The sequence below is a fragment of the Passer domesticus genome, chromosome 12 (genome assembly GCF_036417665.1).
Source record: "Passer domesticus isolate bPasDom1 chromosome 12, bPasDom1.hap1, whole genome shotgun sequence".
NCBI lineage: Eukaryota > Metazoa > Chordata > Aves > Passeriformes > Passeridae > Passer > Passer domesticus.
In genome coordinates this window covers 503,116-529,168 of record NC_087485.1, presented here as the reverse complement: position 1 = coordinate 529,168, position 26,053 = coordinate 503,116, and the positions used below count along the sequence as shown (strand labels likewise).

At 46.9% G+C, this 26,053-nt stretch overlaps 1 protein-coding gene and 1 long non-coding RNA gene across 4 annotated transcripts in view; one reads left to right on the top strand and one right to left on the bottom strand.

The window, feature by feature from the left end:
• Positions 1–26,053, top strand: part of ZFHX3 (zinc finger homeobox 3) — a 435,802-nt gene that overhangs the window by 247,286 nt on the left and 162,463 nt on the right. For all 3 annotated transcript variants that reach the window (XM_064386182.1, XM_064386181.1, XM_064386180.1), the window contains exon 4: positions 1,597–1,707. The gene's annotated coding sequence lies outside the window, so the exon portion shown is untranslated. The remainder of the gene's footprint in view (positions 1–1,596; positions 1,708–26,053) is intronic.
• On the bottom strand, positions 4,354–7,651 carry LOC135279441 (uncharacterized). Its single transcript, XR_010346678.1, has 2 exons — positions 5,398–7,651; positions 4,354–5,072 (listed from the first exon to the last, which is right to left on the bottom strand). It is a non-coding gene; the product is annotated as an uncharacterized LOC135279441 (long non-coding RNA).

Here is a 26,053-nt window from a genome sequence, read left to right as displayed (position 1 = left end):
GTATTAGCAGGGCTGGTTCCTCATCAGATGACTCGGATCTGTACATATAAACTCTGCTCTTGTCTTTCAGGCCCTGTCCCACATGTGTTTATTCATTTTGCTGCTAATTCTGATCAGTCCCACAGTTTTCTACCCTTTTGCCTGTTCTGGAAATCAGACTTTGTGGTCTGTCATTCCAGGGTCACTCCTAAAGTCTTTTGTAAAAATTTGTCACCTTCCAGTCCTCAGATGCAAAGGAAGAAAGTTCAGCAATTTCATATTTGGGCTCCTTGAGGAAGCACTGTCAGCCTCTGGTGATTTGTTGCTCTGGCATATGAACCCTGGTGACCCCTGCATAGTGAACGGCAGTGCAAGGAATTAATTTAATTTTGCTGCTGTGCCCTTATCTTTCTTAATTCCCCCCTTTACTCCTTGCCCATCTATCAGCAGCTCTGGGTGACAGACAGGCTTCCTGCTTTTGTGTTGGAGAAGCTTTTATTAGCTCTATGAACTCTGATGATTGTTCTCCAGACCCTGTTTTGCCTTGCCTTATTGTGGGTTTGCACTTAGTGTGCTGGGTTTATATCCTTTTCTATTTTTATTATTTGGAAACAACTTCCATTTTCCTGAAAGTACCTTTTTTATTTCAGATAACTTCCTTTTTCCGTTGGTTTAAACCAAGCTTTGAATGTGTGGTGGTTTAGCCTTTCCCCTGGGGTGTCTCACACATGCTTGTGTCCCACGGTGTTCACAGAATCCAGGATGGTTTGGGATGGAGGGGCCTGAAGGTTCACCACATCCCACCCCTGCCGTGGCAGGGACACCTCCCACTGTCCAGGCTGCTCCAGCCCCAGTGCCCAGCCTGGCCTTGGCACTGCCAGGGATCCAGGGGCAGCCCCAGCTTCAGGTGTAGAGCACAGACAGAGCAGCAACAAACTGGGCAATAGCAAACAGTATTTCCTGAGAGTTCTGTGATTTCTAGTTATAAATTCCTGACAGCCACAGATGTGTGACTGCAGCATAACCAGCTCTGGAATGGGAAGTTCCTGTCCCAAAAGCCTCCTGGCCTCCTGGCCTGGTGGTCAGCTGCCCACCCAGGTGCCAAGCTGTGCACCCAAAAGGAGGGCTTTCCTTGGGAAGCAGAAGGTTCTCATCCATAGGGCTGTTTTCCCTGACTCTTCACTGTTTGTTTTCCTTACCGATGTCTCTGCTCCCCTGCTGGCTACGAGAGCAGCCAGACTGGGCTGCACTGGTTGGAGCAGAAGAGACCACAGAGCTTCTGGCTTTGCTGATGGCTGAGTCAGAGTCTGGTACAGATGGCCGTGGGGGTTCCTGTGGGCAAAGCCACCTACAGGGAGCTGATAGAGTCTTTTCCCTACGAAGCCAGGAGGCTGGGAGGTGCAGCTTTGCAGTAGGAGGCAAACTATACCTGTCATGAAGGTGCTGCAGGTCAGCCCTCAGTGAGAGGAGATGGAACGGCTGGGAATGTTGGCTGAGTTGGAACTGAACACAAAAAATACCAGCGGCTCCATGCTGTACCCAAACTTCTGTTTCTTTTGGTGCATTATTTCAAATCCTTCAAAATATTTTATATACTTCCCATTCTTTTGTTGGCAGGCTTTGATCTGGAGAGTTCGTACTGACTTTTTCTGGTCTGAATAGGAACCATCTCCCCTGCTCCACTCATCGGCACCAGATCCTGCGACATCTCCACGCTTCCACTGTGAGGTAGGAAGACCTAATTTTCATAAGCCTTGTAGAAGTGATTTTTGTGTTGGTCGCCCCCCTGGGATGTGTAATGTAAATCACCTGGATTAGGAGAGATGTGATTACATGTAACAGAGCTGTTCTCAGGCAGAGTTGAGGGTTCTTTGTGCTCCCTGAGCTGCAGGGTTTGCTCTCTCCTCCTCCTTATGGTCTTTAAATGCCACCTGCCTGAAGTGTTTCTGAGCACCTCACTCATGGCCAGTAGTGTTGGCTCCTCTTACTTTCAATGAAAATGTGTTTTTTGAACAAGACCATCCATAGATTATATTTTTCCTACAGGTCTACAAAGCCTCGCCAGGCTGCAGCTCTTTCTGGGCTGGTGAAGAACCATCAGGCCACGGTTATTTAATTATTTATGTTGTCCTTAACTGTTAGTTTCTGTCATTAAAGAGCAGGCCAAGTGATTAGTGCCCTTGGCTTAATCTTCTTAGCAGAAAAACTGTCCCTTGAACGTCTGTCCTAATCAAACAGCCATAAGGAAGGATGAGGAAAGGGCAAGACTCCTGATCTGGTTCATTTTCTATGTGAATTGGTGAAAGTAAATCATATTTGGATGGTCTGTTACAATTTGTAAATATGAGTTTCCCAAAATGATGGTAAATGTTGTGCTGGCAGAAAACACACCTTCCTGAACATGGGACAAATATCCCTTTCCTTCCTACCAGTATCCCCACCATGAGATTTGGCACTGGAAAAATACCTGTGGTCCAAGAGTAGTGATTTCAGTAAAAATTATTTTGTGTGTAAATAGACTTCAGTGAGTCACTGTGAAGTACCTGCTTTTAATATATTTGTATATACCTCGTCATTATAAGGTCATTTATAATCTCTGGAATACTTGGTATTACCAAACTAACCTTGCATGATCCTGGTAGCAATGGAAAGATTAATGGCAGGTTTCAAAAAATACTCATCAGAGTTCTCTGTCTTTATGAAAAACTGAGAAATGCAAAATTTGGAGTTGGATTTTTTCCGTGTATTTAGTTCTTGGGGGATTTTTATCCTTTAAAGAAGGTTTCTTTCCTCTTTTCTTTCTACATTTTTATCAGAAGTGTTCTGTTTACAACACAACTCAAGTTCTTTAGAATCATCAGACCTATAAATGTAATGGAAACCTTGGGAAATTGTGATAGGCAAACTCTCATTTGCTTTTGCTCTCAATATCTCAGAGGATCCTGAGGAAAGCGTTTACTTTTTCAATTTAGTTAGGAAATGTTCCAGGACTTGGTGTTCTTTGAGGGGATGAATAGTGTTCTTCAGGTGTTATAAACTGAATCCAGAGATTTTGTGGAAGAGTGGCAATGCTGAAGTCCCAGCTTCCCTGGGGTCATTGTTCTTGATTTTGATATGAGAATGAGAGGGGGAAACACAGAAAGGATGAAGCACAGAAAGGACAGAAAAGCACTGAGAAGGTAGGACAGGAGCAAGTGGAAGGGGATTGCATGGGGACAACTGGAAAGATTTTGGAGAGACAACACTTGTGGCCAGTTGAGACTTTCTCACACTGTGATGTCCTCACTGATTTTGTTGTATTAGAGATTGCAAGTTTTCTTTAAAAGTGTGTAGCACCTGTAAAAGAACTCCATTTTGGAACCAGTCTGTGTGCTGTTTCCATTAATGACAGTGGAGTTATGCTGTGGGATTCCCGCCCACCCTCAGAGCTTCACCAGACCGAGTGGGGCTGTGGGGCTGTGGTTTTATTTCAGTGGCTCCAAAACCCATTGGCACCACATCAACAGTCCAGCTGTGGTCAGCAGGCACCTGAGCACAGCAGACATTTGGCCCTGGCACAGGGTGCTCCAAGCAGCTGTGGCCGCCCCTGGATGCCTGCTAGTGTCCCAGGCCAGGTTGGACACTGGGTGGGACTGGATGAGCTTTGAGGTCCCTTCCAACACAAACCATTCTATAATCCTGTGATTTCGCCATTATTTGCTGTGTTTACAATTAAATTTTATGATAAGGACTGGTGGTAGTTTAGGATAAATTTTGAAGGTTCTTAAGTGATTTAGATTGTTTATCTAATTGTGGAGATAGATTAAAGTCCATTAGAGCAAGATTATCCAGCATGTCTTTACCAGGTACAAATTGGAGAGGTTTCCTCAGACAAGAGTTTGTTGTTGTTTTCCTTGCTGAAAAATGTGGAAGTGTGGCAGGTGTTGAGAGATTTTCTTCAATTCCTGCAACAGATAAAATCTTTGTGTTGTCTGTCTCTGATTCTTAGCTGATGAAATCAGCTGGAATTAGTGGGATACTTCCCTGGACACAGACAGAGCCCTGGAGCCTTTGCCCATGGACCCAGCCGGTGTAAGAGCTGGGTACAGAGTGACAAAGGGGCTGAAGCCCATTTCCCTTTTCCCTGCTAGCTTTTTTGCTTCTCAGAGGTACAAATTACAGGCTCTTGGTGCTCAGAGAACTGTGCCAGTGACACATTTTTGGGGATGCCGTGTTGGGGGCAGAGAAGGGTGTGACCCACAGATGGGCACACTCAGCTCTGGGCAGAGGACATTGAGATTTGCCTAAAAATCCTGTTGACAAATACATAAGTTGTGCCTCTTTGATATTTAAAGCCCCCACACACCACTTACAAATAAAAATCATACAACATAGATTATTTCACTTTTTCTCTTATTTGATCAATTCTGATAAAAAGGCCATGCTTGGATTAAATCTTTTTATTCTCACAACCATGTGACACTTTAGAAGACAGTAACATTTGTGAAATAATCCGTCTAAGAAAGAAGACAGGAGAGGAAGACACCTGAAGAGCCTGGTGTCAGGTGCAGCATCCTGGGGAGGGTCCAGGACAGAGGTGGCTCCCGGTCCCTGCCGCCCCTGTGGCCACCACACCTTCCCGTCCGGGCTGGCTGAAGGACACTGCTGGGCCAGCGCAGAGGACCCGTGTGAACGAGCTCGAGTGATTTTAAAAGTCAAGTGATTTGAAATCTTTACGGGCATTGCAAGTTGTTTCTAATTAAAGCCCATCGAGTGCCAGAGAGGAATTCCGGCATTGCCGCAGCCGGAGCAGGGACAATGAGCACCGACCTCTCCTTCTGACCAGTCGCTGGTATTTGTTTGAGGCTCTGTAGAGACAATGCTACAACATCTTTACACACACCACCGGCTTTGTAGTGACTGTCTCCTTGGAGCCTTGGCACGGGGAAGGACACGCATGTCCAGGCATTTTCCAGGTGGCAGGATTTCCTTCTGCTCTACTCCCGGCGCCACGAACCCCTCCTTTCAGCCCAGCACCGTTTAAATAGATCATTTGTTTTCATTATAGGTTCTTGCATCCCCGTCTTTCATTGGTGTTAATGAATTTCTAGGGTCTGATTGGGAAACAAAAGGCAAACGCAAAGATAAAAGGGCTCTGACAAAGGAGCCGGTTGAGCTGTGACAGGCTGTGCCCCGCGTGGCCGCGGCTGCCGGGCAGCGCTGGTTAATATGCTAATCTGCTCGTGGCCGCTTAAGATTCCGCTCAGGTCTGAGCAGCCCGGCAGCCGGGCGCGGGGAAGGGGAAGGGGAAGGCAGGGGAAGGCAGGGGTGTCTGCCTGGCAGCGCCGCGGCCGCGGCCGTGGCACATGCCGGCCCCTCCGCGCCCCGGCCCCTCCGCGCCCCGCTGCCCTCCGCCCCGCTGGGCACACGCGTACCTACCATCCGCGCCATCCGGAACGCTTTCCGCAAAGCTGCAAAACAGGCAATGTGCAAAAGCCACGTATGATTGGCTCGTTCCTCTGCCTCCGCGTCCCCAAAGATTCCCACTTTAACAGACCATGTGTTTCTGCTGCTGGAGAAGCCCGGAGTGTAACGTGCCAAAATCCAGCAACAATGAAGTCAGACGGAGTTTAGCATCCAAAACAAAGGGACGGCATTTCTGTAGCTCACTGACAACACAGCAGTCACAGGATGGTTTAAATTTCCCTTTATTCTCTCTCCCCACCCAACCTCAGCCCAAGAGAAAGCCAACATTTATTAAAATCCATCCATTCAGGACAGCAGCTAGGTACCCAGGTTGGAAGGAAAGCTTGCTCCTGGTATTCCCGATGACCACCACCTTTCCTGTGCGCTTGTGAGCTGCAATCCCCAGCTGGAGCAAGGGGGTTCTGATTTCCAGAATTAAGGAAGGAATCGATTCCAGAGACAGTTTCCATGGTCAGGTCCATCAGGTCCTGCAGCCACAGGAGAACTTAATTCCTCTAGCTCCCTTTCCTTTGTTTTCATAACGTCACAGTAGTTCTGGAGAGGCATCTGGAGAATCCTCAGCTCCGGCTTCAGCCAGGGGATTTCAGAAGTTGCATTTTCAGGGCAGGTGAGATGTGGACAAAATCAAGTCTCCACCTGACACATAAGCAGACAAAGCTGTTTACCCTCTGAATTATAGCAGAGCTCTATAGTTCTCTCTTCTGTGGTCTCATGCTCCAAGCAAACTGCTCCTTGCAGTTCTCTCTCCTGGTGCCAAGCACGTATTCCAGCTGCAGCTCGGCAGCGCGGGGAAATTCCTTCCAAGTCCCTGGCAGAACAGTCGGCGCTTTCTCCGGAGCTGCAGGCTTGATTGTCCTTGATTATTTTATTTCTCTGGCTCTGATCCAAGATGTTCCCTGTCATCATTTCAGTGTCTTTTCTCATAATCCCTTTTCTAAACATCATCAACAATTAACTGATTCTCTCATATCTACAAACACATGCACACACACGCAGGCGCGCGCGCACACTCCACCGAGCCTCATCAGGGTCTTTTTTGCCTTTAAGTATAAGAAATTACAGCTTCTCATTAGCTGAAGAGCATGTTTTGAAAGGCTTTGTGTTTACTCACTTTGCAAGTGATGCTGGCGCTTTTAATTATTCTCCTTTTGCATATCATAAGCGAGCAGCGAGCTGCTCCAGCCAGCCCGGGCGACGCGTATTCCCAGGAAGGCAGGAGGAAGGGATCGCGTTTTACCTCACTGCTGCTGCTTTCTTCCCTTTCTGTCAGCCAGCCAAGGAATCCCCCCAAAGCTCTTACGTAGCAGATACCAAAACCGTGAGTCACTTTTCACTCCCGAAGCAATAAGTCCATCGCATCCCTGTGCAGAAGGGCGAGCACAAGGTTGGAATCTCTCCAGGCTGCCGGCATGCCCCGGCACCAGTTCTCCAGTGGTGACTTTGTTTTTCCTGCTCTCGCTTTTTCTCCTCAGCTCTCTCGTCTCTTCATTCCTTTTCATGCCATTCCCATTTTCTTCCTTCCTTCCTCTCCATCCGTCTCCATTGCTGGCAGCAGCAAACCCAGCCAGATCTGGGTCTCTCTCGCCTTCTGTAGGGCTTTTTTCTCCTTTTTTTCTCCCCCTGTATCTGCTGCAGCCTTTGGCTGCTCACTCTGCCAGGTTGGATCACCAAAGACACACGACTCGCTCACAATGAATAATCAATACAGATATTGATCTGCGGAAAATGTTTGTAAATTCCTGAAAGGGAATCGGGAACAGCGGGACAGGGAGGCTTGTGGGGGACGACAGGGTGCTCCAGGCTGCAGGCAGCGCCTGGCCAGAGCCCGCATCCTGCCGCCTCCGAGGTGACGGGTGCTGGAATGCGCGCGGGCGGCGGCGGGTGTGTGCGGGGGCTTCTGTATTTTCATTTCTCTACAGCTGCTTCCCCCGAAGAATCGGGAGGCGAGCAGCTGAGAGGCCCCGTCGGTGCCATGCCTTGGCTGCGCTCCAGCACTGTTTTGTTTCCATCATCACACGCCACTTTGAAATTTGCATAAATACAAGGGTTATTTTCCCTCGTGCCTCCAAAAAGGTTTAAGAAGGTGGGAAAGTGTTTCTGTAAGGAGAGATGGCTGGGTTTAGTCATCATTTTCAGGATTTACTTTCTAATCCATGTGTTTGTAAGAAAGGGAGCCAGAGATGAAAATAAAGGGCAATAAGAAGGACATGGAGAAGACAGAAAAGATGTTTGAATGTAGAAGAGCCTTGGATTGCAAAAAAAACCCCTCCAATGTTCTCCATTGGGGACCTTCATGTGTTTGGTTTATGTAGGTGGAGAGCCAGGTCAGACCTCTCCATCCAGGACTCTTCCCATCTCCCTGTGGAGAGGTCTGCCCTGGTCAGGAGCTGGGGATGATCATGATGCTTTAAGATTCTGTGAAGGCTGGAGTCAGACCATCTTAAGAGCCTGTCCTCAGGAGTCACCTCCCTCCTGCCCACCCATCATCTGATGGTGTGGTGTGTGGAGCACATATGTAGCCAGTGACATTTGCCCAGTTTGCTCCTGGCATGGTCAACCTCACTTGTTGTGGTTGTGGTCCTCGTTGTGTCTGTTCCACCTCATCTCTCTGGTTTTCTGTCTTTCTGGGGAAAGGCATGTACTGAAGGTGTCAATAGACACGGTATTGGGATCGTTGAGTATTCAGCTCCTTTCTAGTGCTTGAGGTCAGCAATGGAGACCCCAAGGACTGCTGAGGGCGAGCATGGGGTGTCTGCAACACCGGCCAGGCCAGGCAGCCGTGCAGTGCCATGGTCGTACCCCGGCCCAGGGCTGCCCGAGGTGCTGCTGGCCAGAGCAGCCAGCAGGCTGTTCTTGGACAGCTCCTGGCCAGGTGCAGCCTGTTTCTCTGTGTGCCCCTGGGCACACCCGCACAGCCCCGTGGTTGTGAGCACAGCTCCGTGGGTGTGCACAGCCCTGTGGGTGTGAGCACAGCCCTGTGGGTGTGAGCACTGTGCACAGCCCCGTGGGTGTGAGCACAGCCCCGTGGGTGTGAGCACAGCTCTGTGGGTGTGAGCACAGCCCCGTGGGTGTGAGCACAGCCCCGTGGGTGTGCACAGCCCCGTGGGTGTGAGCACAGTCCCATGGATGAGGACAGCCCCGTGGGCAGCTGCCCTCCCTGCTCTGCTGCACGGCCTCCCCACGCCGGTGGCCCTGGGCACCCCGCGATAGCCATCTCGGGCCAGGATGCAATTCCCGCAGATGCAATTCCCCTGGCTGCCAGCTTTATCAGCCCTCGCCAGCAGCGAGGAGGCTGAGCGCCTTCATTCTCTCTCTAGCTCCTGATTAGCTCCTGCAATCCAATTAGCAGAGGCATTTATATCACAAGGGGCTGAGGTGCCCCTGCTCATCACGGCAGCTCAGAGCCAGTCATAAATTCTCCCGACACTACATCTTTCCTGTGACATGGATTAATTACAGCTCTGGGCCTCCAAGAGCAGGTTTGCAAATTAAGGTGCCCATGCAGTAAGAGTTAGGGAAGACAAAGCAGGAGTTTCCTGTCCGTGAGGGCTGAGGGTGATGCGCAGGCTGGCCCAGGGCGGGGGCACCTGTGGGCGAGGGGCTGGGGGCAGGTGGGCTGAGCAGGAGCTTTATTAACTGAGGTTGGCCGGGGGATGTTATGAGTCTGAGCCTGTGGCCATAATGAGAAATTCTTCATAACCTCCCTTTGTATGCTCTGCTGCAGTGCAGATGCTGAGAGTGAAGCTCCAGGAGCCTTAATAAAATTACATTTTCCCACTTGAGATGTTGCAGGCGCTGGCTAGTAGCGCAGGTTGGAGAGGCGAGTGCGGCGCTGGGCCCTTGGGAGGATTTGGCATTGCAGGGATCAGTGCTGCTCTCAGGGGCATGGCCACCTTCTCTCTCCTCGTCATACAATCCTTTTTTCTCTGATGCTTCTGCTCCTGAAATAGCCATTTCCTGACTCCCTCGTGTCAGCCCTGCTCCCCCCAGGCCCTCTGGCTGTGGTGTCAGTCCCACAGAGGGGGGATTTGCTGCAGTGGCGGGGAGCAGGTTGGAAACAGGTTGTGGGAGAACACCCAGAGGGGTGACGGGGCTGGGGACGGTTGTGTCCTCATACACCTGCGTGCCAGTTCCTGGCTCTGCAGTGTTTCTCCTCCACGCTGGTGCCCAGTGAGCTGACCCCTCACTATGTCTGCCTGGCTGTTCCTGTGGGTACGTCTGTCACACTCTGCTGAGCTGGGCCCTACACGAGCCTTGGATCTGTTTACCCAATCATGTGCCAATTTAACAATTCATCTAAGTTCTCCATCCATCAATCAGTTTTTAATTTATGTAGCAGTCAGTGGTTTTGTTAAGTTTCCATGCGTTTCTCTCTAGCCTGTTATTGAAATATAATTACTTAAGAAATCCACAAACTTACCTTTGAAATGCATGGGTAGATGGGAATTTTAAAGACACGAGGATGCATATTAAATTTAGTAGCATGTCAGCTCCATTTGATCTATTTACTCTGGGCTGCTGACAGATCTTCTGTGTAAGCAAATGTGGTTCCTGCTGATAAAAGGGGTTGGGTTGGGGTTTGTTTGTTTGTTTTTAAGTGTCCAAAATACAGCCATGCCTGTGGAACACTCATTCTCCCATTGAAGGGAAATATTGGCTGATCTTTCAAAACAAGAAATCTTTTTGCTTTTGTATGGTAACAAATCCTGCATTTCCTGACCAGCACAATCATTGTTTGTGGTCACACAAAAGAACTCATTCCCCAGCTGATCTCTGCCACTACCTGCAGCTGGACACCTCCTGACTTGAGGTGGGCTGATGTGGGAAGAGACAAGTCATGAGCCACTTACCCATCTCACAGATCACTGCTCAGCTGAGGTTTGTACATTAGTATTTATCACACAACCCAGAAGAATGGTTTGGGTTGGAAGGGATCTTAAAAGTTCATCCAGTTCCAGCCCCTGCCATGGGCAGGAACACTTTCCACTATACCAGGTTGCTCATGTATGCTTTTATATATATATATATATATATATACATATATTTGTATTGTAAAAGCTGTAACAGCAGCTTCATGTGTGAATTTGGGGATGGGATCACCAGGCTGTGAGATCCCAGTGCTCTCTCTGATCAGTCGAGCCTGTGGATCTCAGACAGAGCTGAGGGTTTGGTCCTGTCTCAGATTGCCTTTGCTTTGCTCATTATTGCATCCCACACCTGATATGTCATTGCTTTGGTGAGACTTGTTGCTACACATTTGTTTTCCTGAGTACAGCCAAGAGTTTTCATTCACTACTCCGTAGTTCAACTTCCACAAAGACTTTCTTCCATGTTCTAGTGGGCCATAAAATGCCACTGAAATTATTCGTTTTTAGCAAAAGTCTGACATGAGCTTCCCTCCTGGTCCAAGTGAAATGACAAAACAATCTTCTTGCAACATAATATTTTTGTAATTATTTTCTTGATTAAAACTGCTTGAAAATGTTTTGTCAAATTTCCCTTCTGACCCGCACAAAAATGTCATTTAAACAAAACTGATAAAACACCTCCCTACAAACATTCTTGGCATTTTTTCACAGAGCTAATCAAAGTCAGTCAAGGTGGTTTTTTTCTTTATGTTGTCTGGTTTAAGATTTTTGTTTCAAGTTTACTTTTTCTCCCAAGTTTTCATACGATTTGTCACATTGCCCTGTGTGTTCTCTGACGGAGCTGTTTAACTTCTGATAATGAGATCAGTGAAGCACTTTTTAACAAAAGAGCACTTTGATGCTTTTTTAATGGAAAGAGAATTTTTAAAACAGTATCCATGTCAAAGTAGAATTAGTGGAAATTCTGCTTTAAAGAAGTAAATTAAGTTTGGTTTAGCAGGTTTGGGATCAGAGGAAGCCGTAGGGGGTGTGCAGTCACCTCTGGGATCCTGGCTGATCCCACAGCACCTTCACTGGAGTCCCATTTCTGTTCTTTCCTCATCCTCAACCTCAGCAGATGAAACCTGGCTCATTTCTGGTCCCTCCTGCAGCAGCCTCTCCCTGCCTTTCCTGGATTCCAGCGGGAGCTCCAGCCCTGGCTGTGTGGGACTCCGTGGTGTTCCCTGGGATCCCTCCATGGAAGTCATGCTGCACCTGCAGCTCCTTTCACCCTCGTGTTCTTAGTCAGTACAAGTGTTCTCTTCCTGATGGGTGACTTTATTCTTTAAGAAAATTGTCCTGCTCCAATTCTTCCTGAAAAATACAGTTTAGAGGGAGTATTGTCAAAAATTCTGTCTCTCTCTCTACTTTATTATCCCCTCATTTTTTTTGTCATTTAACTCCAATTATGGAATGCTAAGTGCTTTTGGAAATTTCATTGTTAATATCTTCTTACAGTGCTATTAACGTAAATCAACGTTAATAGTGTCCCAGCAAGTATAAAAGCAATCAAAAATTCAGTACTCACGAATCATTCTGTAATTTCAGCATAAAATGTTAATAGAAATAAAATCCAATACCATAAAATATCAGCAAATTCAACTTTAAATACATGTGATGAATGACTTTACCATTCTGCAGCATCCCGTGGACTTTGCAGCGGGAAGCCTCTTCTCAGCAAAGGTCTTGCCCCATCCCTCCCTCCTCCATTGCCTTCCCAGCACAAGGTGTGCCCAGGATTTTACGTTTCCAGAAATTAAAAATCCATCCTCACTTACCACGTGGCATCTGTATGCAGGTGTTTGGTGGTAATAGGAAGGATTACCTGGAATCTGTTAACTTGCTCGAGCTAATAGAAACTCCCTGCTCCTTTATTGCCATCAGCCTGGCTCGGAGAGCTCCGGCTGCACTTACCTTTTATTGAGATTGGAATTTTCTTACTGACAAATCTTTTAAATTGGAATTTAGTTGGTGAAGATCCATCAGTTACTTCAAGGAAACTGCTAGGAGAATGGTATAGATTTCTCAAGAAATACAACTGTTGACCTAAAAATTCAACTTAACATTACCATGAAAAGGAAAACTGAATTCCCCAAGCAACACCTGAACAAGTGTTGGGTATTTAACCTCTGATTCATCACCCTGCCAGGCTAGAATCTTTTGATGTTATTTTTTTTTTAAATTCCCTTGTTTTAATGGACTTGGGCTATTTGTGCTGGAGCCTTTAAAAACAGGTTGGAGACCCTTTTGCTGGCAGAGGTGGGTACAACACCTGCAGGCAGTGCAGGGGTGGGTCTCGTTTCTCTCCCTCACCAGACAAGAAGCACCACACAAGTCTGGAATTTCTGTGATCACAGAAGATGAAAGTGACAGTGTGATGCCTATAAAGAGAGTTTATTTGAGCAAGGATCATCTGGTCCTTATATGGATTCCTTTTCTGTTCTTATTCCCTTTTCCCCCATTATCTTGGTGTAATGTCTGTGTTTCTAGCCTCTGGATTAGGCCTTTTCTACTCTCTTGGTGCTCTTTCTCCTTTCTCCCTCAATTCACGTGGGATTCCTCACCTGCAGATGTCTGTAGAGCTTACAGACCCTTTGAAGACAGAGGGGAATTTTTGTGACATTTAGAAAATATTTACAAGATGTTAGGAGAGTTTCTGGAATCTCTCAATATCTCATAAAGGATATCAGCAGCTAAACTGTTCTATCATCACTGTCTTTGTGCTTGTCCCCACAAGAAGCAAACAAACCAGAGACACTGTAAGCTTTTGGTTATTCCATTTTGGGTACATGTTGCCCTGGAAAGTTAATGTAAATGATTAAGAACTCATTTGGATCCTTATATGTTACTAATTCTTTCATCCAGAACTTCTAAAAGAAATTTACATTATAATAAAGCAAACCTACGCATTTTTTGTAAGATTAGTTCTGGTGACACACAGAATTACCAAAATCCTTCTTAAGATGGAGTTCTACGGTCACTGTAAAGAAGTGGGCAGTGGCAGCCAGCTCAGGACTCCTGACAAGCCTGTCAAACCAGCTGGCCAGGCTGTGCAGCTGGACCTCAGGGCCAGTCACTCACCTCACCTCAGGAAAGCTAATTTCAGCACCTGAACTCGTATGTCATCCAGTCTGTAAACATTATTGTTATTTATTGCTGGTTTAATGTGGAATATTTTTCTTTGCTAAATCAATCTGAAATCAAAGGCTTTATCCTCTGGCAACACCATTTCTCTTGAATTCAGCCAAAGTTGAGTCAGCCCTAAAGCAGGGATGCTCGAAACCTGCAGCAGCACTTTTGTTAGGGTTTCATCTGAAAATCTTCCTGATTGAGGTTTTTAAGATACTGTTAAAAATATTATAACATTTCCTTTAATTCCTCTTCCCTTATTTCCTGTCTTCTGCTGAAATGGGAACTTTGCAGGATCTGGTCTCCAGCTCACCTGTTGAAGATCATGATGTCATATGGACAGTAAGAGAAAAACTACATTTTTCAACTAGTTTTTTTCAGAATTAGTGTGACTTCAGCAAAGATCCTGTGGGGAGGGATCAATGGCTCTTTGCCATTAAGTCACAGGAGCTTCACTCCGGAGCAGGGGGAGCTGAGGGACTGCAGGGCCCTGCTGGTGTCCAGGATGCTAAATCCTGCTCTCTCCTACTCAGGAATCTCAAGTGCTGCCTTTCTCTAGAGTATAACTGAGAGCAGAGCCTTGCCAACATTGCACATTTGCTTCATGAAAGGAGAGTTCGAGGGAATCCTGCCATAATCATATTTACAAGGTTGGTGGGAAGAAAAATTCCCCATATTCAATGAAGTAATGTTAATTAAACATCAGGCCAAGAAAATACAGATGTGAAGAGATAAAGAATGTGGGTTTGATGGTATTTCAGCCATAAGGTGCTCTGTCTGAGACCCCTCAAATCACAGTTTGCATGGGCCGTTTGCAGATGGTGCTTCAGAAGCCCCAAACTCAATGCAGGACCTGGATCAGGAGTCGCATTGCTTTGGGGCCTCATCCTCCTCTGCCAGAGCTGCTGTGACGGCTCCGAGGAGCCCTGGGAGCTTCAAATCAGTGCTAATTGTTCCAATTTCTTGTACTTAATGGGTGTTTGTGAGGAACTGAGTTTTTGCAGTCAAAACACAGATCTGTGAACTTTTTTGAGTAGGATGTAGTGAAAAATGGTATTTTTCCAGATGTTTCAATCCTTTCAAGTCTGCCCTCTGGCCCTGCTAGCAACTGAAGACTTTCAGTGTTGTTTAGCTTTTACTTTAAAAATGTGTTGATTCCTCTTCCACGTGGGAGAGCGATGAGGTGCCCATGGCAGGACTGGCTGATGGGAGTGGGTGGATCAGTCCGTGGGTGCCGAGGTGCCAGGACGGGCAGGGGAGCGGCGCTGGGGCCTCCCAGGGCTGCAGCCTCCGCCCCGCGGGACAGGGCGCGCTCGGAGTTTTAAGTGCAATAGATCTCCATATTAGAAGGAAGCAAAAGAAACAATCTTTAATCCTTTCAAAGCCCAATAATATTATGTATATTGACTGAAGCCCTATGGAGTGGGCCTGGCAGGGTTTTTCATTACTGCGCACGCTGTAGCCTAGCTACCTTTGAAAAGTAACCAATATCGAGAGCCACTTGACATTTGCAAAGGATTATGGGTGTCCTCTCCATCTCTTCTCAAGTTCCCAAATTTACAATGGTCTTAATTTAAAAGTTAAGCCGGGGGATCAGTTGCTTAGTCTGCTGCTGGGCTGCCCTTTAAAAAAGGAAAAGAGAAAGGAGAGTGTCTGTGCGTGCCTGCACAGAGGGAGAGACGGGAGCGACCCTGGTGCGTCACCCGCCCTCGGCGTTCGGCTCCAGGCCCGCGCTCCCCGTGGGAGAGGCCTGCAGCAGGACCGGGGCTGGGAGCCATGGATTCATTCCTGCAGGTGCTGCTGAAGTGCAGGGAGCAGCAGCAGCTGGTAATGAGTTGGTGAAAATGAAAAAGGGACATAAGTAGCTTCTTTAGCAAATCCCCTGGAAATGACATGGAGCCTCTGGGATCGATCGGATCGATCCCTCCAAAGGCTGCGGGCTCTTCTCATCCGACTGCCAGCGCAGGGAAAACCGTAATGTTATTATCAGCAAAACTCAGAGAAAAGCTGCTGGGAAAGCAGCGCTCTGGGTGCTCTGCTCCCATCGTCATGGGGAAGGAGCTGGGAGCATCCCCGGCCCGGCCCTGGTGCTGCCGGGCACGGCTGGCGCTGCCAGGCCCTGCTCAGGGCTCGCCTGAGCTCCCTGCAGCTCTGCCGGGGGGAGCAGGATCCCGTCCTGAGAGCGAGCACAGGGAACGGCGCTGGGGGAGATGGGGCTGTGCAAAGGTTCTGGCAGCGCTGATCTCCCTCCATCCCGTACGTGCTGTCATCAGCCAGTGTTGCCGATTTGCTCTGTAGCACTTTCTGAGGTGCCTGTCCATAATTTCGTATCCATCTGCAGCATGGTCTGAGCTTTCCGAGCCCATGCTCCTGGGCAGCCCTCAAGATTCCTACTGGCGTGGGGGCTGTTGGCAGAGGACTCCAGTCCTGCAGCTGCAACTTCGGTGTCTCAAAGGGAAACAGTCCTCAAACCCAAACTGCTGTACTTCCTGCAGAGCTCTGCAGAAATAGGATGAGGAAAGTTGTACTCCGAGCCTTACTTTGAGAAGAGTGGTCTTAAATCTCCCAGTCACATCCGTGAGTTCAAGAGGCCTTTCCTTGAAGAACTCAACATTTCTTTGTTTATGTTTCTATAATCCTGTTGGGGGAAAGGGGCAATAAATTAGTTTTATTGCATCTGTTCTGAGAAGTGTACAGGCCAGGCTCAGATATCCCATAGCAGGTGTGTCCAGTGTTCTGTGGGATCATGTAAGGGCACGGCCTGGGATGGGGGAGGCTAGGGGCACTCCAGGGACCCTGTGCTGGCAGATGGGCTTGTTTGGGTGCTTGTGGGTGCAGCAGGGGTCACCCCAGCTCCTTTAACCCTCCTGCTGGAATCTTCAGACTTTGGTGCAGCTGCACCCAAGACAGGGAACGGCTGGGACGTGTTACTGGCATTTGTTTGGGCTTGTGCTCCACAAACTGTGATCCTTTGGCTCTTTCGAACACACTATTTAATCTAAAGTGCATCATTAGAGAGGTGTGTTGATATAACTGTGTGCTGTGCATATACCCTCTATCACATGGATATGAGGATATTTATTTTACCCACTGAAAGTTTGCCAGTTTGTGAAAAGCCCTAATTCTCAGGAGTTACAGGCATCGCTGCTTCCACAGAATCAATTAAACCAACATCAGCTTAGCGTTTCGGAATCACAGATCTTAGAGGACTTAGACGTGGCCATATGTGACCTTTGGGGCAAGACTGTAAATTTTGAAATATGGTAGTTCAGGAATATGAAATAAAACTGTGAAATGAGCTGAAGTTAGAACAGCGTTAAGGAAATATGTGTAACCATTTCAGTTATTGTCTGAATGGTTTATGATAGCAAAAATAGGGAGAGATCAGCCACTTCAAATTCATAAACTATTCAAATAAACACACAGTACTTCTAAAAATTTTATTGTCTGGAATATTTCATCAATTTTGGATGCATTTGTCTTTCCCTTAATAATGAACTAAATTGATGCACTCTCTCAATATCAGTACCTGAGGTGTGGGTTGTCCATACAGGGTGTAGGACACTGCTGTGGGGTGGGAACTGCTGAGACACTGCAGGAATGTGCAAGGGTGCAGAGGCGTCTGTCAAAAAACTGCTGGGGCTCCTCACAAGATGGGCTTAAGCCAACACATTCCCACAAAGCGTTTTATGGCTGACAAATCTCATGAGAGAATGCAGCGCTGGAAAATCTCTTGGGGACTGCACAGCCGTGCTCAGCCCGGGCCCGGTGCGCAGCGCGGCCGAGAGAGAAAGGCAAGAGAAGGCCCAGATCGCTTCATGGCGATAAAAGCCAGGACAGCACATGAGCATTATGAACTTTCTGAATGCATGGAAATTCAGATACAGTTTTGTACTTTCTAAACCACTTGATTTCTAAGTCCCAGCAAGGCAGGAGCACTGAGCTGTGCTATGACTGCTGCTCTTGTTGAGTAGCCCAATTAATCCAGGTCTGCAGTGGGAAATAAGATGGGAGATGCTATGGAAGAGCTAACAGAGCTTCACTGATAATTCGTTCCTCTAATTTTACTGGCCATCTTGTTTCTGGTTATCCTGTGGTCAGTTCACTGGCCACGAAAACTCAGCCTTGTGGGGGCACCTGCCTTATTTTTTGTCTCACTTTTAGAAGACCCTCTCAATATAATTTCTTGATTTGGAAAACAGTGACAGCAGAAATATCTCCTTTTAAATCTGAACACATGCTTGGGATACAGCCTGCAAGTCTGTGTTGTTTCAGTCTCTGCTCAGGTTTACCTGTTTGGGGCTGGTCTCCCACCAGTCTGCTGCTGGCTGTCCCCAGGGAAGCTTGAGTGAAGAGGTGCCCCTTTACTGAGGGGTAAAGGGATTGCACCTCACAAGTACAGGTGCAGCAGAAATCTGTAACCATAGGATAGTCAGATTCTCGTGGCAGGTGACCTAAATTTGTATTTTGACTCTGTGAACAGTATTATGAGAAACTCAAAGCAGGATTAGAGCTCATTTCACTGAGCACTAAAGGCTTTCCTGCAGAAGCATCCATGTGTGGGAGTCCGAGGAGCTGGACAAACCTTAGGATGTGACTTTGTGTCAGGGACGTCAGGCTGGTCTGGTCAGGGTGAACACCTGCGACTGCTCTGAGCTGCTCAGAATGGCAGGGCTGTGGAGAAGGCCTTGAAGAAGCAGCATTTACTCACCTCTGTGTAAGAGAAGCTCTTTGTAGTTCCCTGAACTTGCTCACGACGAGGCTGCCTTCTCTTACCACCTGCCGGTCTGCAGACCAGTGGTTATCTCCAGTTACAGCCAAAATAGCATTAGTTCAGCTGCCCTTTGTGGGACATGCATTATTAATTTCTTGGGGTTTAGCCATACACTTCACAGTCTCTTATTAGCTGTATGTGAGACTAATTTTGGGGGTACAAATTTGCTCTAATTCAATTTGGCTAAGAAAAACATCTTTCTGTGGTACGCCTGCAGCTGCTCAAATTTCCTCCTTGACTATCAAGTTTGTCAATTTGTCATCTTTTCTGACGAACTTGTTGCCTACCTTTGGTATCTCAAGTGAGCTCCATGATCTCACCCTGAGGTGTTAGGAATCGCTGAGGGCTATCAGAACTTGTGTAAATTACAGCGATGCAGACAGCACGTTGAAAAATCAATAAGTAATGAAATAGTACTGCAGTGAAGTAGCCAAGAGAGCAGTGGGTGAAAAAATCCCAAGGACTCAGTTTCATTTTGTCAAAGTATAAAAGATAATGTTCTGCTGTGATGCTATAAAATCATCCCCACTGGCCAAAGAAAATTGAAATACAAAAGAGCAGTGCGGAGGTGCGGGTGCGCTTCCTCCCGGATCCTGCGTCCCCCTCCCCGTGCTGGCAGGGGTCTGGGCAGGCACTCGCTCCTCCAGTGAAGCTGCACATGGCTCCTCTGCCTTCGTGGCCTATGCACTAATGTCAGCTCCTGCCAAGTGTTCTTTAAGCCTCTTTCTAATTCCCAGTAATCCTCACATCTACCCATCCAGTTATCTTGTATGGGCAGGCTGGGAAACACCAGCAGAACATTTTCCCTGGAAAACCAGCACTCCATGATGCCTTGCCAGGGTGCTCAAGGGGACTGAGCATGGGTTTATGTCAGCTTTGAATTTGATCTAGGAAGGTCCTTCTTAGCTGGAGACAGTGCATTTCTGAAATACCATTTTCTACAATAATGTGAACTGCTCTGTAGGCAGGTGAATCCACAAGGCTTGGTTTTCCCTGAAGGCCATGCCCTCGACTTGCTCTGCCCATTCCACAGCAATATCCCCCAGATCCTTCCATCTCTCTGGAATGCTGGGACCCTGTGTTGGGGCTGGTGCAGCCGAGAGCCGTGCTGGGCACATGGGCTGTGGCACGGCTGGGCTCCTCTCTCTGCCTGGGATCACTGCTCCCTCCAAGCAACAACATCCACAGTCACACAGAATGTCTCTAAGGCTTTTCCTCTTCTTTCATTTTAGCTGGAATTAGCCAAGTTGGGCATGAGGTGGGAATGGCCAGGTATAGCCAGGCAGGCAATATTGCTTCCTGAGTAAGTCCTTAGAAAATCAGGTACCAAAAGAGTAGTTGGCTCCAAAAGGAGAAGAAAAATATTGAACTGAAACAAATCTTCCCAAGCTGGGTGTTGCCATGAGAGTCTTTTGCTTGAATCCATAAACTATGAACTTTTCTCAAATGAATTCTTAAAGTTGATGAGATTTTTTTCCCACTTGGATATGTAAGGTCATTAAAATGTATTTAAACAAAATGAATGACTGAAATACCACTAAATTAAATATATCTTCTAAAAGATAAACCAGCATTTTGTGTGAAGGGAAAGTCCCCCCACTTCAGCCTTTCTGGCTAATCCGCCTGTTATCCTCTCTGTAGATCTGTGAAAGAAATCAGGTTTAAGAGACACTGAACTGCTCTTTGATCCCAGGGGACCAAAAAGCCAGGTTGGATAATGATCCTGCATGGATTTTCCCTGGATGTTTTTGCCTATGTTTTCTGCCTGCTGCCTGGAAAAGTGGGTTCTGTGTTGGCTTCTGGAGGAGCCTCTGCCAGAGGCAGCCAGAGAAATACAGTCCTTGGGAAAGGAGGAGAGAAAATGGTTCCCTAAATGTGCACAAATGATCTCCTTGATAAGGATTAATGCTTGCTGGGTGAGGAGGCACGGGGCTGAAAAATCCTGCAGGGAGTCCGGGTGTGCCGCTGGCTGCGCTGGGCAGTGCGGATAGCTGGGAGGGTGCTGGTTCCAAGTCATTGCTTCCAATCACCTCCACAGACCATCTGTGCCTTTCTTTAACCTTCCATGATTTTGTTTCATGAGGGGGTAACGGGAAATGAACAGCCGCTCTCGCCGCAGCCGAGCTGGCTCGAGTGAGATGGCAGCAGCTCTGGTTTAGATACTCAGCAAGCCCAGGTTGGGTTTGAGTGAAAAGAGCCCATTAACTCCAGTGACTTTGGAGAGGGCCCTTTGTTCTTTTCAAAGTTGTTATGGGTTACAGAACTCAAAAGCCTCTTTTCTTGTCCATTATTAACACAGTGCAATGAATCACTGTGTTTAGCATGGACACTTGGGAGCATTCCAGATACCGCAGGACTGTTTGCAAGGAGGCAGCATGTAAATACTGAGGAGATCTCGAGGAATTTAATGGAGCAGAATAGGCAGACCTTGGAAGCAGAAGCATTTTTTCACATGCGAGCATCCTGTTGGTGTAAATCTAGAATGTTCCACAGTGCATTCACTACAAAGACTCAGAGGAAACGTTTGTATGCCAGGGAGGGGTGCAGCTCTTCAATGTTCCCGCGCTGTCAGACGCAGTGCCAACACCCCTGTGCTTCAGGACACTCCCTGAAGAGCCTTTCTGCCCTGGGGCTGGGGATTCCAGTTGGGATGCAGAGCTTACCTGCCTTTTGCCATCACCCTGACAAGCCATCTGCTGCCACTGTGGGCTCCAGTGAAGTCTGACCAGTGTTCCTGTCCTGGCAACATCACCTGACACCCTCAGGGCTGGTGTTCCACAGCACCAACACCTGGGAATTACACTTCCCATTCTGAAATGCTGATTTTACCTTTGTCTAGCATAAACCACTTCAACTGGAAATTCTTCATGGCTGCTCTAAGTGCCATTTTGATGGTCTTTGTAGTTTATTTTTTTCCCCCCACCAATCAAACTGTTGAGACCTTCAAAGGAAAAAAAAAGAAAAAAAAAAGAAAGTTAGAGATATAATTGTTTATTTATATTAAGGAATTCTACCAAATTTTTTTTCCAGAGATCTCCAGCCCAGATTTCAGATGTGACATTTGGCAGAGGATGGCAGATAATTTTGCATTAAGGATTTGTCTTTGGTTTACCCACACCGTAACCTTTAAAGACCGATCCAAATCCTGCATTCTCAGGTGTGCAGGAGGATGGGATTAGACCAAACAGCTGTCCGGGAGGCTCCATTCATGGTGGGCACACTTCAACCAGATGTTGAGGTTGTCCCTGGGTTTCAGGTCAGAGCTGGTGCCTGCTGTACCACACTGAGGTGCTTGTGGAAGGGTGTGCAGTGCTCTGAGAATTTCTGTGGGCTTGGTGGTTCCTGTTTGGCATCTTTGCTCCGTGATGGAAGCTACAGAACAGCACTGGGTTTGGCACTGCCCTGTGGGAAGGAAGAGCCTCCAGTGTCCATATAACACGGGCTCCGTGGCAGCACACGGGTCTGTTCTGGTCTGGCACTTTGCTGGGGAGAGAGAGGCTTGTCACCAGCAGAGGGGAGGGGACGAGGTGAGATCATCCAGGCCTGACTGTGCATTAAAAGAGCTGGACCGTGTGGTAGCAGTGCCTTTCCCCAGGATCAGAGCTGATGGCAGCAGGAGGAGCCTCAGCCGGACCATCTGCCTCCAGGGGAGGAGGAGGAGGAGGAGGTGGCTGGTGCTGGCCCAGCCAGGCTCCGTGCATGGCCAGGCACGTGCAGGGACAGCCAGAACGGCCAGCCCCTTGGCACTGCTGTGGCACACCATGGTGCTGCTAGCGTGGTGCACAGGATGCCATCCCAGCCAGAGTGGTGCTGGGCAGCCCGTGGTTCCTGGGCTCTGAGTGACCCCTGCTGGGGCCAGCACGAGGGACGATGAGGAAGGACCAGGGGTGGAGGTGCAGGACGCTGCTGGCTGCAGGACCCTTCTTTTGTCTGCTTCAGAATTTGGAAGTAGCAAATCAGCCTAAGAAAAGGAGAAGAAAGGATTATTTAATGGTTAAGATGATTGAATGCTGCCTTGGAAAACCGATTGTTTTCCCTTCCTTTGCCACTTTTTCTCCTTTGTGATGCTGGTTAATTCACTTCAACCTAACTTTTCACAGACTGTTACTAATTGGGTATTCTTCAGTTTCTTCATGGTTCATTTGAGATGCAGGGCTCTGAATTTGTACTCAACTGCTGCTGAAGACCATTTTGGACACATAAGGAGTGATCTGAGAAAACAGTTTGTAGACCTCTCTTAATTAGACATCCGCAGTTAGAAGATACATTTCCTTTAATCACTATAGATCTCAGCTCCGCAGTCAGTGCAATAGAGGTAATAATAGCACCTTGGATCACAAGGGATTTGAGGAAAAGCTTACAAGGAATTTAATAACTTGGACATCAGAGCAGCATTTGAATTGTATAAAGTAAATAAAGGAAGCGATTCATTGAGCAGTGGGGAGAAAATATATGTGTCTGCTCTATGTAATGCATCAGAACAGTGGAAATGTGGGGGGAAAATAATGTGGCCCCCAATTTATAACCTATATCATGAGGAGGGGGGTGTCTGCATTTCTAATCCATTTTTTTCATGTGTCTTTCTCTGATCTGGCATTAACAGCCCATTTTGAGTGTCTCTGTCTCCTCACACATCTCCAGCTAGAGTCCTTTTCCCAAGAAACTCTTAAAACTTAATTCCTTCATTCACATTTTGAAAGGAATAAACCAAAAGGATAAACAACATTCTTTGCTAAGGTGATTCATAAGGAAATATTCACCACCTATTTGCATTTCAGTGTAATTGCTCATGTCTTCCTGAGCTTCCCTTTCCATGAGCGTCTCTGTTCTATTTATACACATCTACCATTACTAATATTCTTACACACACAAAGACAAAATTTAGATTGGGAGGTCTTCTATAGCAATTTAGAAACTTGTTTTCTGTGAGTGTTTCTTCTAGTAAAATCTAGTCATAATAATAAAACTTGGTGGAAAGTTAAATGTGGAGAATTGTACCTTGCAAAGCACTTCTACTGCTCAATTTGAGAGCATCCCCAAAATTTCATATTCACGAGGCTGTTAGAGCAATAGATCAGCTAGACAAAAATAGAGGGAGCATTTCTATTTTGAAACCAAATGATGTGACGAAATTAGCAGCTTTGGGAGCGTGCTGCTCCTCCTGCTCCAGGCAGATGGCTCGTGGGTGCTGAGGCCAACGGCACCTCCAGAGGGACTGCTTCCAGTGTTGAGTGTCCAGTGGTGCTGCTTGGGCACGCTGGGCTGGGTGCCACGTTTGCAGAGAGCCTTTCTGGGGAGGCTGAGGGCCGCAGCAGCAGCTCTGGGCAGGGCTCAGCCCGGGCTGGGAGAGCCCTTCCCCTGGGATGGCGGTGGGTCTCCCTGAGCCCTGCCACCCACCATCGGCTGAGCTGCAGGGGCCTGCAGAGACATGAGAACTGCATTTTCATCAGAAACAGCCTCTTGATGGTTTTGAGGACAGAAAATAAAGAAACCAAAGGAAAATGGCATTTAAAAGCTTTCTATAGTGCTTTCTGCTTGAAGCCCTAAAATCGTGATGTGATGCCGTCAGAGCTCCTCTGAATGACTTGATGAAGGTTTTTTTGTTTTGGTTGCTGCACTCTTGGGACTCATTGGAGTGGCAGGATTAAAATTAATTAGAGGCTGTTTGGAGGGGGCTTTGGAAGATGGCCTGGGGCTATACTTCAGTCTGGTTGTTAGAAGCAATATCATCACCGCCTCCTCTTCCAGTGAACAGACCTGCGCTGGGGCGGCTGCGGGGAGCCACAGAACATCCAACGCAGACATCAGAGCAAAGACTTCCTCCCAAAGAGATTACTTACCACAAAACCAGTGGATCTACCTGCTGACAACCCTAGAAATATGTCTTGTTTCATTTTATGGTTCCTTAAAGAGGCTGCTTTATGAAGCTCTCCAGAATCTTGATGAAATATCCATGCGAGGATGCTCATTTTCCTTCCTTCTTACCATGAATTATGTTGATTAGTGTGGCTGGGAAGAGATGAGAGGGAAAGCTCTGTTCCAGCAGCTGGAGTTTGGTTTCATTTGCTCTGTTTTGCAAAGCCACCAGTGACAAAAGTGGACAAATAATAATTTCAAACCACTTGCGAGCCTAACTTTGAGTTTTCCTCATTGTGAAGGGTCAGTTGCAGAACAGATAAAATGCTGCATCTCAAAGTTTGTGTCAAATTTTCAGATGGTTTGTGCATTTGTAGACTCATCAATAATTATAGTTAATCCCTCTGTACAGGAAGTTGATGCTTACCTGATATGGATTCCTACACAGGAGAGTTAGTAGAAGCAATAATTTAAACTTTTATGGTTATTTTTAACTTGTAGCCAAATTCTGTTGACTTTGTGAGAACTGCCATGTCATACCCAGTTGCTGACTCTGTATGAACGTGGCTCAGAGTCAGGTGAGATGATACCTGGCTTCCTGCAGTGCAAATTAGTAGAAGTAGCTAAAAATTGTCACTATTGATATTTAACAGTGGTCATAATTTTTAAAAACCAGTGAAGTAATCCTTCTAGAAGTACAGCCAAAAGTAATTTGGTTTCTCCAACTCTTTTTTTTTTTAATTTCCTTTTCCATCCCAGTAATACCTACTCTTCAAAAGGGCTTAAATATGCAGGAAAAGCTGGTGCCTTTAGTGTGATTTTTTTCTATTCAATAGCCTGTGTGCTTTGGAAGAAAATAGACAAATTCACACAAGGTGACATCCTTTGGTGCCACTGTTGGCTCTTCTTGAGTCATTCCACAACAGGCATTATTTTTCTCAGGAAGAGCTGTACCTTCACAGCATTCTCAGAATTTAAACACTGATTTAGAAATATTAATTTTTCATATTTCAGGAGCAGTAATTGTGTTGTTATCTCTCAGCATCTTAGGATAACTACAGTATAGGTGAATAGTTAGTGCTAAAAATACAAAGTAACAAACCAGATAAGCTTCCAAAAGCCAGACTCATTATCCTCAGGTTGTGATTAATGAGTCCTTAATCAAACACTTAGTAAAAATATCAATATACAATATTATAACCAGCAGCAAATGCTATTTAAAAATTATTTACAGGTTTTCTGACTCAACCTGCTAAAGCTGTGGATGGCAGTGTTCAAAGTTGAGTGTTCCTGAGATCACGATGGCAAAATTTAATCAATTCCCACTTTAGACTCTAACAGAGTTTGGTGTGAGTGATACTGGGGCAGCAGCATCTGTGGAGATGAGCCACTCTTGGAATTATAAGTACAATAAGTATTGTCTCCTAAAGTTTCCCAAACCAACAAGTAATTGTTTAAAAGTATAAAGCACAACTTTCCGAGCTGCAGCACCTCAGACTTGATCCTAGAAAGAAACAGAGAAGACTTTGGAGTCTCGGTTGATGAGTAATTCCCATCTCCCTGGATGTGCCTGTGGAGCAGTGAAGTGCACAAGGGGAACCCAGTGGTTATTTGTGTGGTTATTTTCCTTACGCAGGTTTCAGGCACGAGGAGATTTGAGCTGCACTGGAACCCCAGCAGAGCCCCTACAGCCAGAGCCCTTCCTCCTCCCTATCTCCCCTGCTCCTCTCGCACACTGCGAGCAAACAGAATTCATTATCTCCTCTCAGCATTGCAGCTTTCTAAGTTCAATGTCAATAGTGAGTTAGGAAAGGGCAGGCGGGTCAGGGATTAGGACTCCGAACTGTCCTTGACGTTTCTCTGTAGGATGATCTGCTGTTTGCATCAGCCAACTGAAAAAAAATTCTGTCTCCTCTATCCTGGGAATGATCAGGATGGGAAA